Raw genomic sequence first — 15821 nt, 5'->3', positions numbered from 1 at the left:
TCTTCATCTGTAGATCTCAAAGGGGAGCTATCACCACCCCTAATTTTACAGATGAGGAAATGAAAGCACAGAGCAATAAGGTGACTTGTTCAAGGTCACATTAGACAGGTACTGGGACTTCTGAGTCCTAGCACACTGCCTTATCTGTTGGGCCACATTACAAAAAACCCTCCAACTTAGATAACATTACATGAGAAAATAATACTTGAAATGTTTGTCCAGCACTTACCGCGATAGGGGCCCAATCTGTTAATAAATCAATCCTGCAAAATAACCATAGACACATAGAAATGTAGGACTGGAAGGGACCTCGAGAGGTCATCAAGTCCAGTCCCTTGAGCTGAGGCAGGACCAAGTAAACTTAGACCATCCCTGACAGGTGTTTGTCCAACCTGTTCTTTAACACCTCCAATGATGGGGATTCCACAACCTTATTGGTAGCCTATTCCAGAGCTTAACCATCCTTATAGTTAGAAATGTTTTCCTAATGGCTGCAAATTAAGCCCATTACTTCTTGTCCACCCTTCAGTGGACGTGGGGAACAATTGATCACCATCCTCTTTATAAGAGCCCTTAATATATTTAAAGACTGTTATCAGGTCCCTTCTCAGACTTCTTTTCTCAAGACGAAATATGCCCATGTTTTTAAACTTTGCCTCATAGGTCAGGTTTTCTAAACATTTTAGCATTTTTGTTGCTCTGCTCTGGACTCTTTCCAGTTTATTCACATCTTTCTTAAAGTGCGGTGCCCAGAATTGGTCACAATTCTCCAGCTGAAGCCTCACAAGGGTCATAGATTCATAGATTTTAAGGACAGAATGAACAATTGTGACCATCTAGTCTGACCTCCTGTATGGCACAGACCATAGAACGTCCCCAAAATAATTCCTAGAGCAGATCTTTTAGAAAAACATCCAATCTTGTTTTTAAAATTGTCCATAATGGAGAATCCACCATCACCCTTGGTAAATTGTTCCAAAGGTTTATTACTCTCACAATTAAAAATGTTTGCCTTATTTCTAGTCTGAATTGGTTAGCTTCAGCTTCCATCCATTGGATGGGATTAGACCTTTCTCTGCTAGATTAAAGAGCTCATTATTAAATATTTGTTCCCCACGTAGGTATTTATAGACTCTGGTCAAGTCACCCCTTAACCTTTACTTTTTCAAGCTAAATAGATTGAGCTCCTTGAGTCTATCACTAAGGCATGTTTTCTAATCTTTTAACCATTCTTGCCACTCTTCTCTGAACCCTCTCTTTCTTGAATTGTGGTCCTCAGAACTGGACAGAGGATTCCAGGAGCAGACATCACCAGTTCCAAATACAGAGCTCAAATAACCTCTCTGCTCCTACTCGACATTCCCCTGTTTATGCAACCCAGGATTGCATTAGGTCTTTTGGCCATGGTGTCACACTGGGAGCTTGAGTAGAGTAGGACAATTACCTCCTGTGTCTTACACATGACCCTCCTGTTAATACACCTCAGAATGATAGTAGTTTTTTTTTAATCACATTATTGTCTCATATTCAGTTTGCAACCCACTATAACCCCCAGATCCTTCAGGACATCCTATGAGAATCTGAACACCCTCAGCCCCTATTAAGCTCAGTGGAAACTGAGGATATTGAATTTCCCCCACTAGGTCTGATTGGTAGGTGCCTTGGGTTTGTTTTTTTCCACCTTTCTCTGCAGGGTGGGGTGCAGTTTGCCTGCTGGCATCATCTGAGCATGTCTAACCTAAGCAATTCCCTGCCATGTCAGGGTCCTTGAGCTTTGGTGGCACCTTGGCTCCTCCTGTTCTCTGCCTATGGCACACTCCAGTTTAGTATCCTGAGGACTGAAAGGTTTAGGTCTAACTAAAGTCACTGGGCTCAATATAGGGGTAACTGTGTGATATTTAATGTTCTGCAATATACAGGAGGTCAGACTAGATAATCTAATGGTCCCTTCTGGCCTTATACGCGATGAAACTATGAGTTATACACAGGATCAGGTTTCAGAGTAACAGTCGTGTTAGTCTGTATTTGCAAAAAGAAAAGGAGCACTTGTGGCACCTTAGAGACTAACCAATTTATTTGAGCATGAGCTTTCGTGAGCTACAGCTCACTTCATCGGATGCATACTGTGGAAAGTACAGAAAACCTTTTGTAGTGATAATCACCCATTTTTTCATGGTTTGTGTGTATAAAAACGTCTTCTGTACTTTCCACAGTATGCATCCGATGAAGTGAGCTGTAGCTCACGAAAGCTCATGCTCAAATAAATTGGTTAGTCTCTAAGGTGCCACAAGTCCTCCTTTTCTTTTTACACAGGATCAGGCCATTAAGATCTAGATATAGGTTGAAATCAAAACCCTAGGCCCAAAGATCTCTGAACGTTAGGCTAGGGCCAATGTTCCCTCTAATTTTTGACAGGCCGTGTGCGCAAAAAAATTCTTCTGTGCAAATTGTTATGGGCGCGGTGTTTTGCTGTGTGTGCGGGGTTTAGGATCTGCGTGCGCGCACGCGTACAGCTTAGAGGGAACAGTGGCTAGGGCTACACTTATGACCGTTTTAGAGTAACAGCCGTGTTAGTCTGTATTCGCAAAAAGAAAAAGAGTACTTGTGGCACCTTAGAGACTAACCAACTTATTTGAGCATGAGCTTTCGTGAGCTACAGCTCACTTCATCGGATGCATACCGTGGAAACTGTAGCAGACTTTATATATACACAGAGAATATGAAAAAATACCTCCTCCGACCCCACTGTCCAGCTGGTAATAGCTATGGGAGGAGGTATTGTTTCATATTCTCTGTGTATATATAAAGTCTGCTACAGTTTCCACGGCATGCATCCGATGAAGTGAGCTGTAGCTCACGAAAGCTCATGCTCAAATAAATTGGTTAGTCTCTAAGGTGCCACAAGTCCTCCTTTTCTTTTTACTTATGACCGTGTGTAGAGTAGAGGGACTACATGTTAGCTACATATCGCCATGAAAGTCTCCAGCAATGGAGCTGCCGTGGGTAAAGCTTCCCAGCAGGGAAGCAGCGGAACACGACACTGATAAAAACAGCAGTGTAGACGTGCGTGGACTGCTTGGGTGTGTAGAGCACGAACCCTAGGGGAGTCAGGCATGTAGAACACACAACTCTACTCCCCTAAGCCATGTTTCACCGCCTGTTTAGCTACGTTAGCTGGGCATGCAGTGTCTGTACTCTACTCACTGCCTGAAGGACTTGCCTACATTACCCGCTGGGTCGACAGGCAGCGATCGATCCAGCGGGAGTTAATTTATTGCGTCTAGTCTAGACGTGATAAATCGACCGCCAAGTGCTCTCCCATCGACTCTGGTACGCCACCGGAGTGAGAAGCGTAGGCGGAGTCGACAGGGGAGCGTCAGCCGTCGACTTACCGCAGTGAAGACTAAGTACGTCGACTTCAGCTACGTTATTCACATAGCTGAAGTTGCGTAACTTAGATCGATTCCCCCCTCCTCCCTGCAGCGTAGACCAGGCCTTTGTGTTTGAAATCCAGATTCAGATTTAAGAGCTGTGGCTTCAGCCATTTCTTTTAATAATGAACAAGGAGGGACATAGGTGAGACATTATGTACATGTATTATTATTAATTATTAAACATTTGAAATCCATTTCAGAAGTAAATCCTGCATATGCATGTTTTTCTGGTTTAGAGGCAAACACCTTTTCCTTTTAAAATGCTCTCCACAGCAGAATCCTGTGTGCAAATGCAGGCACCAAATCCTGCACCTTTCCCCAAGCTTTTGAAAATGTGTTGTTTGTTTATTTTAGATGAAGGTAGCTTTTAACCAAGTCAGTGATAGAACAAGCCCAGCCATTGGCTAACCATGGGATATTTTCCAAGTCCAGGAAAAGAATTTTTCTTATTTATTTTTTTGAACATTGAAAACAGAAAGAATGCAAAGGAAGAAAGATCCAGTGCTAACGATCCAGCACGTTGCAATGAAAAACCTGTTCTCTTGCGTTTAGGAAGGTCAGTAAACTTTGAATCACCTTCTGTATCTATTCCTGGAGTTCCCCAGGATGTACAAAAAGGCAGGCTTGCCACTGCCTCCTTCAACAAAATACAGCACAGAGAGAGAGGGGGAAATTGCCATAAATTTCCATTATTTATACAAGAAGATGGAGCGTATGGCCGGCCAAAAGGCACACAGTAATGCATTTTACATAGTGCCATAATATCCCCTTTGTGTTTCGAAAGCTATCCATTGCAATCCGCACTCCCTTCCGTGCACTTTGTCAATTTGCCTTTTTATTTATTTATTTTGTGTTCGAAAGTTAGAATGACAAAATATGAAATCGTCTGAGATCCATCAGATATGTCTGATATCTTTCTTTACTGGCCCCTCTGCGTTTTATTCTTCATAGCAGCACCAAGGAATGTGTCTTGGCAAAGCATAAACGTATTTGTCCTTTCCTCCTTCTCTATAGGATTCTATTTAAAAATAAAAACATTGGTGTTGCCTACTCTCCGGGTTTCACCGAGAGTCTTGTAATATTTTGTGGGTGGGTCCCCCTGGCTCAGACTCAACTTCACGTGCATATGTGAGAATCCCAGCTTTAACTTTTTTTCATTTGATATATTTTAAAAGGGCATAGCTAGCCCTAGTGTTGCAGAGAAAAGCTTGAAAATGCAACACAAGCCCACCTTCAAGACTCGAAAAACAGAAGGCAAATAAAAAGAACCCAGAATGTGTCTGTGTGTGTTTGTATCTATATCATGATTTTAAAGCCATGATTTGAACAATTGGCATTGGCACTGGTCACACTGAAACGTACAAGGCCCAACAGTAATAACATCAGTATATATTTGATTTCCTCTCTGTAGAAAACCATGCACATTGTGGCACTAAATTCAAATAGTAATTATTAACTTGAAGAGTGGTAGCACTTACAGTCTCTGTTGGGATCAGAGCCGCTGGGTGCTGCATAGACATTCTGTGCCCCAAAAAGCTGACAGTCTGAATAGACAATACTGAGAGGAAGGGACTTGCCAAAGGTCACACATCAGGTTAGAGGAGCTGGGAATAGAACCCAAATCTTTTCAGTTCCCTGCTGGGGGAGGGAGCTACTCACCCACACTTCCTCTTTAAATAGCAGTCATGATAATCATAAAGTACTTCCTGAGGTCCTGACTAAGGGTTTACTTCACTGCTTACTTTGGCAAACTTCCATTTGAATTCAGTGGGAGTTTGCTTGAGTCAATACCGAGACAAAAGAGAGTAAAAGGCTTCAGGAGTTGGAACAATAGCACTAATCAGAGGGAGAGGTGAGATCTCAAAGCACTTTCCAAACTTCAATTAATCTGTTCCAGCCTCACAATTGGCCTCCCCCCAATGAGCTAGATACATAGAATTATAGCCCATTTTACAGCGGGCTAAATAAGGATGCAGCGACGTTAAGTGACTTGCACTAGGTCACACAACAAATCAGTGATAGAACTGAGAGAGAACCCAGGAGTCCTGATGTAACCCCCTGGTAAGATAATAACAAGGTTATATGGAATGTAGGTAGGCTCAAGTCCAAAATAAATGCCAGACCTTATAATGCGATGCAGTCAAGAGATGATATTTTTGTTGACAAGTGCTGATCAAAAAGAACGAAGCTTGTGTTTAATTTTGACACGAGTAATCCTATTGAAGTCAATGGTACATACTGCTAATGTTTAAAATTAAGTGCTTTGCTAGATCAGGACTTTAAGCAGGGAAATTGGAAAAGGGAAGAAAGCAAGGCATATCCCCTTTTCTTTCCAGTATAAAGTGGTCTAGCTGAGAGACACCAAGCTATACATAATTTGTTTTATTTAGGCCATTAGAATACAGTACAAGGAATCCTTCAGTGCAAAAATTCTGGGATGTTCATAGTACACACAGCATTCTATGGTCTATTGGAAAAAACAACACAGCGACATTTTCCTATTACAATAATCAGTCAAACGTTACTTCAAGAGGCTGAATCTCTATTTGAATAGACAGCAAAAGATTGTCCTGGACTATGCATCACGATCCTGCAGAGAAAGAAGCCACAGGACTCGGAGACAGGAAATTGCACCATGCAAGAGGTTTTGCATAAAAAGAAACCACAAAGAAATGAAATGCAAGGGGACATTTAAATAAAGTGAAGGCCCTAATTCCAAACCAAACAAATTCAGGAGATGCAAAATAAAGGCTGCAGCATTTTCCTTAAATATAGAGAAGATTGACGTAAGTATCGCTTTGCTAATTTAATATGTATTGAGGACTGGCTGTCCCTGGAGATGGTTTATGGTGTATAAAATCTTTCCGTTCCAGGTCATTGGTTCAATTCAAGCCCAAACTTATAGTGACGGCCTGTCTGGGAAGGCAGTGTGGTCTAGTGAAGAAAGTACTAGAGTGGGAGTCAGGGTTTAGGTGTTATTTTCAGTCCACAAAACCCCATCTCAGCTGCCATCTAACCCTGTAGGCACCTCAACTCAGTAGGTGCCTAAACTCTTGCTGTAAAAGCCCCCTAGGTACATACGTTTCTGCCTTGGGACATGTGCACTGTGCCTCAGGCAGGTGCCCGAACACCTATCTTACGCCTAGACCCCAGCCTGATGCTCACATCAGGAGAAGCTAGGCCTTGCCCCTCCACCACCAATCTGACTTGTGGGACTCGATCTGGCCGGCATGTACAGAGCATGCCTAACTCCACGCACATTGGCTGGATGGGCGAAGCCACCAGCCTTGTAATCTTTAGCCTAGTGGTTAGGGCTCTTACACAGAATGTAGGAGAACCCAGCTCAATTCCTTTCTCTGTCTGTGGGGGAGAAGGGCTTTCCCATCTCACAGGTGAGTGTCCTGACCATAGAGTCATTCTCATGCTCTTTCTTGCCCACTGCATGTTTAACGCCAAGTGGAATAGCTTCAACAAGAGAGACTGAGAGAGCCCTGCGCCAGAATATCCCATAGTCTAGTGGGTTGGGTAGTTTGTTAATTTTGTGAGGTAAAATGTGCCCTGTAAAGAAGGATAATCTCTTTCTCTCTGAAGTTAGACTGGGATATTAAGCTTGGAGTTTTCCAGTGAGTTGTTGCGTTCCTACTGAATGGGAGTTCCTGTCCATTGACTTTCACTGAGAAATTGCTGCATCTTGTGATTTTGGGTTCCTCCATTTTTGGCTGCGACACCTTAAAGGGGCCTGATTTTCAGAAGGGATGTCCCTTAAAAGGGACCCAAAAAAGGTCACCCAAAAAGGCATTTCCAATGATAGTGGGACAAGTCTCTTATGAAAATGTGGACGTTGATGGGGGTCATGGAACTGCATGCAGAAAATGAAAGTGGGAGTTATTTGATTCAGGGTCTGATTCTGATCACCCATGGCTATAAACCAGGAGTTTATTTGGATCATACACAAGTTATTGGGCTGAATACAGGGGTAAGTAACTGGGTGGAATTCTGTGGCTTGCGTGGTACAGGAGGTCAGACCTGATGGTCCGTTCTTCATGCATCTATTAAACTCCACTGAAGCCAAGGTAGTTATAGTGGTCTAAAACTGGAGTGAAATCAGAAACAAATCCCAAATGACCAAGTCCCTCTCATTCTTTTCCTTTTATTCTGTTGAGTTCTGTTCCAAAGATGGATGTGCCAGTGAAAGTTGAATTTGTAAGCTTTCAGTCGCACTTTGACCCTAGGTGGGTTGACATTTCTCATCTGATTTTTTCCCTGTGTCCATCAATTATTCTCTCCAAATGAAATATGAGCAAACCGCATGGAGACCGTAACACCTAAAAATGTCCTGTTTCTACATAACAATTTATGAATGTGCTAATTTATGGGGGGATGAAATTTACGGCCAGGGCTTTTAGAAGTGAACCGGTGGTTAAAAATTCCAGATCAGTGACAGAATCCTCAGGCAGGCTTCAGATTGCAATGAATAGCACTGGGAAACGCAAAACAGTGGAAATCCCACTCTGCTCACTTTGGTATAAACGACTGAACAAGGTGTAGGATTATGGAGAATCTGCCCCATGGCTTTCAAGAGCTGAGAAGAGCAAAGCAGGGTGAAAACAATCACTCCTTGAAATTGCTTTAGGTGATTCTGAGTTCATCCTCACTTGCAGGCAAATAATAGAAAACAGAGCACAGACTGGAGTAGGAAGCCAAGAGAAGAATGTGCCTGTGTGTGTGTGTGTCTTAGGGTTGGTTGAATACTGCCAATTATGTGTCTCTGTGAGTGAGGGTGGGTGGGTGCTTAATAGAGCTGGTTGACACCTGCTAAATACTTTTAATGGGAAATTTAAAAAAAAATTATTTACTTCCCCCTCTCCGTCAGAATATTTCTCCGTTTTTCAATGAAAAATATCAGTTGTCGAAATCAGTTTTGGTAAAAATATTCAGTTTTCTGAAATTTGTTATTTTTACTTAAAACTTGGAAAGCATACTGAAAATGTAAGGGTTCTGGGTTTTCATCAAAAACACTAATGCTGTCTAATTTTTTTGCAACGAAACATCTTGTCATTGAAACACATGCAAAATGTGGACTAAAATCAAAATTTTTGGTTTGGGCCAAAAGCTATTTTCGGTCAAAAATTTCTTTTTGGCAAAAAGAAATGGTTCCTACTGGCTCAAGAGTTGAGCTGAGGATTTTTAAAAGGGAGTTAGTTAAGAGGGAATTCAGTGGGATTTAGGTACATAGGCCCAGATCCTCAAAGACATTTAGACACCTTTGGGAGCCAATAGGAACCCAGTATGACTGTCTCCAGCCCTGTCCTCAGAGCAATTTACAGCAGCCTGGGGGCTGCTCTGATCTTACTGAGGGAGCTGTCTAAGGTCTCCTAGTGACCATGCATCAGCTGGGGATTGCTGGAGCAATTTGTGCTCTGGCTACCTTCCCTTCTCAGCCCTTATATGCCTTCTGTGCCAAAGGCTGTAGAAGGGAGGGATCGGAGCAGGCTCTTTCTGCTGTCTCCACACCTGTTGAGGGTCCTACACCAGGGGCATCCTTAGCAGAAGATTTAAGAGGATTTCACCTAAGAGGTTGAAAAGGGGCCTGAGAATCTGGCCTACTCAGTGCAAAGTAGACTGATCGTTTTCAATCAGTACAACAACAACAACAAGAGGTGGGGTTGCAAAGTGAAAGCTGAAGCAGCTCAGAAGATCTCAGCTGATGCTCAGCACCCTACAGGGTTAGACCATTGATAAGGCCAACTTCATTCCAAATATGACATGCCAATCATCCTATGTGAAAGCTGGCATTGCAGCTGCAACAGGTCAGACCTTTTCCATCAAAAGGGTTTTTTTCCCCGCCAAACCTGCCATTTTTGTCTAAATCGAAACATTTTGAAACGTGTGTCAATTCTGATGAAAATTCCCACAGGAAAAAAAATTGGAAACTTTAGTTTGCAACAGCGAAAGGAGAGACTTTGATCTAGAAAAGCAGGTAAGCTGTTTCAGTCAGTACTAAGTAGCAGCCAGTTTTAATCTTCTTCAAATGAAATAAACTCTCCACTATTGTATGATGTCATATTATAGCATGAAATAAAGTAAAAATAATAATAACAAAATATCAAAATGAAAAAATCCATAAAATAAAATTTCAAAATTCCCAAATGAGCTTTTTCCACGGCTGAATTTTTTTTCTTTTCTTTTCTTTTTCTTTCTTTTTTTTTTTTGGAAATTCTGGTTTGCAGGAAACTTCAAATACTTGTTTTCACGCTGATTTGGAAAATCAAATTCTGAAATGTTTGAACCAACACCAGTTGCAACACCCCCTGGGCCTTGTCTGCAATAAAGTTTTCTTGAAGTTTTCCAGCTCCACCAGAAACTGCAGAAGTGGAGGGTCAGGCACATGCATGTCAACAACAGTGTCACCTAAACCAGCTCTGACCAGATTTAGCCATCATGCTAACAGCTGGTCAACACTAGTATTCTCATAGACCTACACTGATAAGGCAGTGTGATCTAGTAGGTAGGACATTGGTCTACAATAGATGAGGGTTCTAATCCCATCTCTGCCACTGATCTTCTGTGTGACCTTGGGCAAGTTGTTTCAACCCTGGCATTCTTTGCCTGACTTGTCTGTTTAGATTGTAAATTCTGTGGGGCAGGGACTATCCTGCTATGTGTCTGTGAAATTCCAGCACAATGGGGCCCTAATCTTAGTGCTACTGTAATACAGTAATAAGTAGTGGAGGGAAATCATAAGAACACAAATCTAGTGTAGATGGAACCATAGTGTTGGGAAGTAGAAAGGCTGGAATCAATGTTTTTTATGGTAGATAGTTTATCTAGAAAAGTCTTATAAGAATTCCTAGCAATCACCTGAAAGCACCATTGCTTGTTAAGGCATTATTACCTGTGATTTCTCAATTTATGCCTGGTTCCCCACAGGATTACCTAATCTTTAAAAATCAATATGGAGAGAACTTGAATTCTCTCAGAAACTTGGGCCAAATTGTACTATTGATCTTTAAGCCCTGAGAGGTTTAAAATCCATAGTTAAATACACCCACAACACACATGGTCCCTCTTCCCCCACACTAGTTAGGTTAGATGGAAGGGCATTTGGAGGCAAATTGTTGTTAATAATAATGATGATAATAATTAATAATATGAAATAATTTATTTATTTATTAACATCACTTCTTGTAACTGGGAACAGTTTTCTTAATGAAAAAAGAAAAGTTTTTAAAAAGTGGGTGGAAGGAAGAAGACTATACATAATGTATTACTTACACACACACACACACACACACACACACACACACACAGAGTGTTACATTTTCTAAAGCGCCTTAATGATTTAGAAGTCAGTTACCCAATTTCAAATATGATTTAGGCACTTAGGACCAGATTTTCAAAGGTGCTAACAGATGTACATCGATGTCTAGTGAAATTTTCAAAACTGCCTAAGCAGGTTAGGTGCCTAAATCCTATTGATTTTAGCTTAAGTGCTTTTGAAAACTCCACTGGTGCCTATCTGCATTTTTAGCTGTCTAAATACCTTTGTAAATCTGTCTTGTGAGGCGCCAAAATCTGAATGACTTTCAGTGAGATTTAGGATCCTAAGGCTCTGGTGGTATTTTGATGCCTAACTCCTGTTGTAATCAAAGGCAGTTAGGTGCCTCAGTACCCTTGGTGATCTGGGCCCCAAATGCCTAAGCCACTTTTGAAAATGGGACTTGGGCTCCTAAGTCACTTAGGTGCTATTGAAAATGTTACATACGCCTTGATTCAGCAATGTACTCAGGCACATTCTTAAGTTGCATTAAAGTTAGTTTTCAGAGAAGCAGCCGTATTAGTCTGTATCCGCAAAAAAAAGAGGAGGACTTGTGGCACCTTAGAGACTAACAAATTTATTTGAACATAAGCCTTCGTGAGCTACGGCTCACTTCATCGGATGCATGCAGTGAAAAATACAGTGGGGAGATTTTATATACACAGAGAACATGAAACAATGGGTGTTACCATTCACACTGTAATGAGAGTGATCAGGTAAGGTGAGCTATTACCATCAGGAGAGTGGGGGCGGGTGGGGGACTCTTAGACCCATGGCCAAGTACTCTGCTGAACTAGGGACAGAGGAAGAGGGAGAGAATGAAAATAAACTCTTTCCATGTGTGACACTATTTCTGCAGGGTTATTGGTTGTACTATAAGCCAGGAGGGTGAAGCTGGAATCACTAAAATACCCAATGCGAAATTTAATTCTTATCATCTGTGCAGTTAGTGTACCAGACATTATCACATAATAATAATATTCAGGTTCCAGTAAGGAAAACTACATGTAACATCGTTTCCCCTTCAGGCAGCTAATTCCCCATTGTCTCTGCATTGGATGTTTCTCTAAAAGATCTGCTCTAGGAATTATTTTGGGGAAATTCTATGGCCTGTGTTATACAGGAGGTCAGACCAGATGATCACAATGTTCCCTGCTGGCCTTGGAATCTATGAATCTCTTTGTGCATTGAGATTGGTTTGATCCTCCATACAATTTCTCCCTTTGTTCAGCGAGGAGAACAGATCCTTGTGGATGCTGCACGGCAGGAGAAGCCACTGAAGCATCTCGAAATATAATTAGAATCTAAATATGACACTGCTGATACAGTTGGAGACCTCGCACCATAAAACACCAGGCCTGTGATTTGTAAAGTTGTACCAGGCAGCCCTATGTCATACAGAGTAGGAGATGCTCCCAGACATACAGACGTTTGCAAGTGCATGATTGCTTAAAGATTGCCCATGAGTTTTCAATTACCTCCTATTAATGTATTTACTCTGTGTATCTTTCATCAAGCTACGAGTCGTTTTATTTTTTATACAGGGGTGGGTTGAGTTTAGTAAATGGCACATATTTCAATATTAAAGCCGTTTACTATCATCACAAGCATGAAAGATGCCTCAAATAAGATGCAGCTGCACATGAAGTTGTTAGTGTCTTCATCCCAGGCAGTATATCTCCTGTATTTTAATTAAGTGGTTGTTCTCTCTCGCGGTGCCTCGTACATTACCAGCGGTCATCCCAGATGTCAGCGAGGACTTTCCAGAGAAACTAAATCCAAATCAAACCAACAAAAGAGTCACTGCCAACCAGAACCAACCTGCCTCTTTTCTGAGGCCTAAATTGCAGTTCTGCCAGCCCAGTGGCTGTATTACCCCAGGAGAAGGCTGGGAACCAGTTTGGGACTCAGGTATGTCTACAATGGAGGTATAATTTCCAACTGGAGTAGACATATCTGCGCAAGCTCTGATCAGCCTAGTGCTAAAAGTAGAGAGTGTAGCTAGATGGCATGAATGGTGGGAGGGGCCAGCTGCCCCAAGAGTGATCCCGTCCAAGACCTTAAGCATGTATTCAGGCAGCTAGCCTCCCTGGCATGTCCACTCCCAGGGTTACACTTTTATTTTTAGCCCAAGAGCTTGATCAGTGCTAACCTGGGCATGTCTCCTCCAGCTGGAAATTATACTGTCCAGCTCCAGGGTAGACATACACTCAGAATCATGGTCTAGTTCCCAGTTTACTTCTGATCTAAGAGCTTGTGAACAAGGGGATATCCAGGAAAGTTAATCCGATTTAACTAAAGGTGGGAATTTGAAGTGGATTAGGTAACCCGCCCTATGTGAACACCTTTATTCAGAATTAAAGTGGACTTCATTCAGTTTAATATAATTCACTTTGGAAGCGAATTAAATTAAAGGAAATGCAGGCCACTTTAATTCTGAATGAAGGTGTTCACAATTTCCTGCTAACGGATGTCAGCCCTGAGGTCTGGTGGCAAGTTGCTTGGCCTTAATGCGGGTTAACTAATTCACTTCAAATTCACACTTTTAGTTAATTCAGATTAATTTTACTGCTGGATGTCCCCATGTAGACAAGCCTTTTAAATGGGTGTAGGGAGGAAGTGCCCTTCACTAGCCCTATACCCAGTGCAGTATGCTTAGTGTTCACTGGCTACTGCATGGGGTAATGGGGGTGAGCCAAGTGTGACGCTGGAAGACCCTGTGCCAGCTCATGCCATGATCCCTGGGCCTCAGTGGACACTGACAAATGCAGAGCTGGAAACCTGTCTGGCTCACCCATGGGCTAGTATGGTTAAAATAGATATTAGAGTTATAAGAATGTGTTTAGTGTTTAGACTTTATGAAATGCTTGTGGATTGCTGCATGTATTACTCTTATGTATAATATCTGTACCCCATGGTATATGATAATATTTAAGTGTTTGCTCTGTAACTCTAAAAGTGTTTGCTACAACTGTCAAAGCCCACAGTCAGGAAAACATTACCAAGTGTGAAATGTTAGTTTACCACAAGAGGTGTCCTCTTCTCCGCAACAAAAGAAGGCCTACAGACACCAGCCAAGCCACTATGGAACATCAGTGGACAAAAGACTTTGTTGATCGCTCCCCACACACCCATGAAGAGGATTCTAGCTCAAGCCCTCATCCCATCACAGCTTGAATGCTGAGGGAAGGACATAAAAATCCCTGCAAAGGAGGAATTATCACTGTGCTGCTTGGAATTCAGAGAGGGGGAGATTTCTAAGCATAAGCAAGGGATCCCCAGCTGCATGCCTTGGGTTAGCCCTAAAGGACAGACAGCGCTTGCATATGATAGCAGCTGCTGTTACCATCTGGAACTTAAGAATGTATCTCATTTGTGTATGCATGTGTACCTGCTTTAACCTTGTGAGTTACTCTCATTTCTTTTTCGTAGTTAATAAATCTTTAGCTAGTGTTATAGGATTGGCTACAAGTGTTGTCTGTGATTTGAGATCTGAGGTACAATTGACTCTCAGTAAGTGACTGGTCCTTTGCGACTGGGAGTAACCTGAATATTGCTGCGATTTTTGGTGTAAGGGACCATCTAGCACAAAGGCAGGCTTGCCTGGGTGGCAAGATAGACCAAAGTACCCAAGGGGACTGTCAGTGATTCCATGGTTAGACTGTTAAAGTGCTTTAGCAGTTCACACTCATTAGTTGGTTGGTGAAATCTAATTATAGAACATACAACCAATACGGGATTTAAGCCCCCTAGTCCTTGACAATCTGCCCTGAGGTTGGCATTCACAGTCATAAGCTACATCAGGCAACTTGACACCAAGAATGCCCCCCATTCTCCTCTTCCTTCTCCTCTTCTTACTGCTCACATGTGGAGAAGGGGATGTAGTCATTGACACTGGTAGGAAAATTTCCAGCAGAACGTTTATCCATCGGAAAATGCCGATTGGTTGAAAGTGAAGAGATTTGTGGTGATGATGTCAGTAAAAGTTAATTTAGACCGAAAACGTGAAAAAAGGGTTTTGATATGATTGAAACGTTTTGTAAGGCAACATGGATGCTACTGCTAGTGGCGTAATTTCCAGCTTAGGTACACACACACTTGCTGGCTTTACCTCTCTTTATCATAGACTCTCAGGGTTGGAAGGGAGCTCAGGAGGTCACCTAGTCCAACCCCCTGCTCGAAGCAGGACCAATCCCCAATTTTTTCCCCAGATCCCTAAATGGCCCCCTCAAGGATTGAACTCAATGCTCAAACCACTGAGCTATCCCTCTCCCCCAAACATGGAATATCAGGGTTGGAAGGGACCTCAGGAGGTCACCTAGTCCAACCCCCTGCTCAAAGCAGGACCAATCCCCAATTGTTTCCATTTTATCGAAACCAAATGTTTTGATTGGTCAGAAATATTTTGGGGGAGGGAATTTTGTATAATGGGAAACTTTGAATTTTTTTGTTTCCATTCCATTTCAGAACAGCATATATTTTTTAAATCATGGAATTCCCCACAAAATGAAAACTCCGATTCCCACTCAGTTCCAGGAGTGACTCCATTGAGGCTGTTTTGTCCATGTGCACACACACACACACACACAAGCAGGTCTGGGAAACCCGTGCAGTGATGCCATAGAGAAGTTACATGTGTCAGTATATAATGCCTGCAGCTGTAATTTTCACTCCATGCATCTGGAGAAGTGGGGTTTTTTACCCACAAAAGCTTATGCCCAAATGAATCTGTTAGTCTTTAAGGTGCCACCAGACTCCTTGTTGTTTTTGTGGATACAGACTAACATGGCTACCCCCTGATACTTAATAGAGATGTTCCTTCCTTGCTCAGGCATACAGGACAGGCCGTAATCTGGCCCTCATCTGTACATATAATCAAGACAAAGCCTGCCTATTAAAACAAAAGGGGCAGGGGCAGGGTGGGGACCCAGACTGGAGAAGTTGTCTTGCCTTGGAATGACTTCCACTCCAACAGCTTGTGCGGTGTTGGGTGACCCATTTGCCAAGTGGATGAAAAAAAATTGTCCTTCCTTATGAAGCTAAGAGGTTTTTTCTCTTGGAAACTTACC

This window comes from Lepidochelys kempii, chromosome 20 (assembly GCF_965140285.1).
Source record: "Lepidochelys kempii isolate rLepKem1 chromosome 20, rLepKem1.hap1, whole genome shotgun sequence".
Classification (NCBI taxonomy): domain Eukaryota; kingdom Metazoa; phylum Chordata; order Testudines; family Cheloniidae; genus Lepidochelys; species Lepidochelys kempii.
The sequence above is the reverse complement of the archived record's forward strand: the minus strand, read 5'-3'. Positions refer to the sequence as shown.